This window comes from Cebus imitator, unplaced genomic scaffold (genome assembly GCF_001604975.1).
Source record: "Cebus imitator isolate Cc_AM_T3 unplaced genomic scaffold, Cebus_imitator-1.0 Scaffold71, whole genome shotgun sequence".
NCBI classification, from domain to species: domain Eukaryota; kingdom Metazoa; phylum Chordata; class Mammalia; order Primates; family Cebidae; genus Cebus; species Cebus imitator.
Window position 1 is genome coordinate 1,892,387 of NW_016107386.1, and position 4,381 is coordinate 1,896,767.

Below are 4,381 nucleotides of genomic sequence, written 5' to 3' on the forward strand. Positions count from 1 at the left end.
GTACTCATTAGTTATTTTTTCTGATTCTCTCTCTCCTCCCACCCCCCACCTTCCAGTAGGCTCCAGTGTCTGTTATTCTCCTCTTTGTGCCTATGCGTTCTCATCATTTAGCTCTCAGTTATAAATGAGAACATGCAGTGATATGGTTTGGCTCTGTGTCCCCACCCAGATCTCATCTTGTAGCTCCCATAATTCCCACTTGTTGTAGGAGGGACCCAGTGGAAGATGATTGAATCATGGGAATGTGTCTTTCCTGTGCTGTTCTTGTGATAGTGAATGGGTCTCACGAGATCTGATGGTTTTAAAAATGGGAGTTTCTCAGCACAAGCTCTCTTTTTTGTCTACTGCCATCCATGTAAGACGTAACTTGCTCCTCCTTGTCTTTCACCAAGATTGTGAGGCCTCCCAGCCATGTGAAACTGTAAGTCCATTAGGTTCCAAAGGCTGAAAGGTTTTTACTAACTCATGAAACGGCCAGAAGGCAGCCAGTTCTTATCTGCAGGACAGACCTCCACAGCTGGTAATCAACGTCTCAGGCAGTGACCCTGACATGACCAATGCCACAGCTGGTGCCCCATGTGTGAAGAGACCGTGTGAGGAGACCAAGACATCGTCACAGCAGGCTCCCCAGCATGTAGCGAACCAACGTGATCATCGCTGCGAAGAAGTGGTGGATCCCCCGAAAACAGAAGGTGCAGGAGACCCCAGGATCAGGTTAAGTAGTCAGTAAGTCATTGGTACTCACTGGGAATTGCCAGGTTCAGGGAGGGATTGTTTCAGGCTAAGGATTCATCATGGACAGCAGTTATCAGCACAACAGAACAGTATCAGTTATCAATTATCAATTAGCACAACAGGACAGGATTCATCATGGACAGCAGTTATCAGCACAACAGAACAGTATCAGTTATCAATTAGCACAACAGGACAGCATTCATCATGGACAGCAGTTATCAGCACAACAGTAACAGTATCAATTAATAGCTGTTAATGCAAACCGTTGTTTCCCAAAGCCCGTGGTTCCCAGCAGAGAGCACACTAGACGTAAAGTTCTGGGAACAAGTGGGGAAAAATCATGCACAAAGGCAACAGGCCCCAGTAACATTTCTAATGTTATGGGCCTTAGTGAGGGCAGTTCTAGTCCCATTATACACAGAAGGGCCTAAAGACGGGAAGGAGAAGGAAAAGTCATCTACCTTACTGCGTCTTTCTCTCTCAGCACCACCATTAGCAAGTAAAAGTGTCATAGAGGAGATAGAAATTCTCCCTGAGCCCTGTCAAAGGAGATGCTACAGCTATAGGAGCTTGTCTTAAAAGCAAACAGCAAGAGAGGAAGAACTCTTAGCCTGCCCAGTAATTAATGATTGGCAAGGCAGTCAGGTGTATGTTTTTAAACATATGGACTTCAGGATTATTCTTTTGTTTGTTGTTGTTTTTCTTTCTTCCTCCCCCCATTTTCTCTTCATAGGACAGGAGACTTCACAACCTGCTAAAAATGAGTTTATAAGACCTACTCATTTAGGAATAAAGCGTCCTAGCCATGACACATCAGATGAAACCTGAGACTCATTTTCTTCTAAAATGCTTTCTCCAAAAAGACTTTTAAAAAGACAAGGGGGGAAATGTGAAAAGAAAATATCTTAGGCCCCCTCAAGTTGGGAACTGCTCCGGACAAATCTGCCTCCCATTCTATTCAAAGTCATCCCTCTGCTCACAGAGATAGATGCATATTCTGATGGCCTCCTTTGGAAAGACTTATCAGAAACTCAAAAGAATGCATCCATTTGTGGCTTACCTGTGACTTAGAAGCCTCTGGGGGTTGGGTGCGGGCCTTGCTTTGAGTTGTCCCCACCTTTCTGGATGGAACTAATGTAGTTCTTACAATATTGATTGATGTCTCATGTCTCCCTAAAATGTGTAAAACCAAGCTGTGCCCCAGTCACCTTGGGCACATGTCATTGGGACTTCCTGAGACTGTGTCATGGGTGTGTCCTCAACCTTAGCAAAATAAACTTTCTAAATTAACTGAGATTTATCTCAGATTTTCTAGGTTCACAGACTGGAAGGTATTTCCCTATCTACTACTGTAAAACTAAATCTGCCTTTTGAGAAATGTTAATTGGACACACTAAATTAAAACTATTAAGATTGCCTGAGCCCACAGTGTAAGGCCAGTTGCCTCGACGGCAGCTTGAACACGCCCATCCCTCTCCACGCTGGAAAATTACGTCACCAGAATCTGCACTCAGCATCTAGCTTTGCCACGCCCACCTCTGCACCCAACACTAAACTCTGCACTTGGCACCTAGCCCAGCATTGGAAATCCCCTCTGCACTCAGCACCAGGATCTGCACTCCACGCTAAACTCTGCACTCGGCACCTAGCCAGCCGTTGGAAAACCCCACCAAAATTTAAAAGAAGCCCTGCCAAAACCTGCCCAATAGCGCATTGCCCCGTCCAACCCGCTCACCAGAAATCCCGCCTACCTACCTATAGCAGCTTGCCACCTCCACGTCCCGTTTCTCCACAGCCAATCAGAGCGCCTTCCCTCCCTATATAACCCCACACCTGAGAGGAATCAGGCGCTACTTCTCTGGCCCCCTTACCCTAAACCATAAAACCTCGCCCTGGAGCCAAATAAATTAGCGTCTAATTGTTCTCATGCAGGCCTCAGTTTCCTCATTTTAAACTCAGCAATAAACCTTACAGAGAATAAACCTTACACACAGACTATAGGGTAGGAGCTGGAGCACTTCCAAATCGTTCACTTGATCGTTCTTTGTGGAGCGTTTACTGGGACTTATGGCAAAAGCCTGTGAGCACTTTTGGGACTTTACCCCTATGGTAATGGAAATAATGCTGCTCAGAAGAGTTCCATCATAAAATTAAAATGTTTGTATAGGATCTTGCTATCTGGGGATGCAAGGAAATACTCATGAGCAAGAAGCCTCCTTTCCATTTAGGACTAACTCAATGTGAGGAGCTGCTGGATTCTACAGTGCCTGATAAACAGGCTCTCATCTGACGGGAGCTGCTTGGCTTGTGGGTGGCAGTTTCAAAGGGAACAAACATCTTGTTTGGAAGGCTGCTGGTCTGGCTAACGAAGAGTCAAGAAAATCTTTTTCTTTTGAGCCATTTATAGTTTAGAGTAATTAGGTAAAGTATGTTTTTGTGAGCAAATTTACCTTTCTCTCTGAGTTTGTTACCAGCAGCAAATCTGTATGGGTCTGCAGCAACCTCAATTCCTGACTCCTCAGAAGAAAGAATTCGAATTCAACTGAGGGGCAAAAGGCAGAAGGAGAGACTGAGGCAAGTTTTACAATAGGGGTGAAGGTTTACTAAAAAGCTTTAGAGCAGAAATGAAAGGAAGTAAAGTACACTGGGAAGAGGGCCAAGCAGATGACTTGAGAGATCTGGTGTGCTGCTTGACCTTTGACTTGGGGTTTCACAGGTTGGCATGTTTCCAGGGTCTTGTGTCCCTTCTCCTCTGATTCTTCCCTGTGGAGGGCTGTCCCATGTGCAATGGGCTGCTCGCACTTGGGAGGGGACTATGCGCAGTATGTTTACTGGAGTTGCATGCATGATCTCTTGAGGCACTCTTACCAGTTGAATGTCACTAGAAGGTTATATACCAGTTAAACGCCACCATTTTGCCTCTTCATGCGCATGCCTGAGCCCACCTGCCCAACTCCTGAGATCTTATCGGGAAGCTGCTGATCACCAGTTTCAGGTGTTTCTGTTTATTGGGAGACTGCCCTTCCCTGGCACTGGCTGTGATCAATTATAATTTTATTATTTTGTTTTATTTTTCTAGATGGAGTGTTGCTCTTGTTGCCCAGGTGGGAGTGCAATGGCACAATATCAGCTCACTGCAAGCTCCGCCTCCAGGTTCAAGTGATTCTCCTGCCTCAGCCTCCTGAGTAGCTGGAATTACAGACGCCTGCCACCACACCTGGCTAATTTTTGTACTTTTAGTAAACACAGAGTCTCACCATGTTGGCCAAGCTGGTCTTGAACTCCTGACCTCAGGTGATCTGCCCACCTTGGCCTCCCAAATTGCTGGGATTACAGTCATGAGCTACTGCACCCAGCCACAATTATGATTTTAGGGAGACAGTTAACAACCACCTGATCATCATCTAATGGTGGCCTGACATTCCTGGTGGGGTCATGGGGAGCCCTCTCCTGCCCTGCTCACGCCTGACTAGCTATTATACCTACTTTAACAAGTTCTTCAGCCGTGGCTCAAGCCTGTAATCCCAGCACTTTGGGAGGCCGAGGCGGGAGGATCACGAGGTCAAGAGATCGAGACCATCCTGGTCAACATGGTGAAACCCTGTCTCTACTAAAAATACAAAAAATTAGCTGGGCATGGTGGTGC

At 46.0% G+C, this 4,381-nt stretch overlaps 1 long non-coding RNA gene across 1 annotated transcript; it reads left to right on the forward strand.

Annotated features, from left to right (window-relative positions):
• Positions 1–501: 501 nt before the first annotated feature.
• On the forward strand, positions 502–2,031 carry LOC108306285. Its single transcript, XR_001826080.1, has 2 exons — positions 502–726; positions 1,469–2,031. It is a non-coding gene; the product is annotated as an uncharacterized LOC108306285 (long non-coding RNA).
• Positions 2,032–4,381: the final 2,350 nt, after the last annotated feature.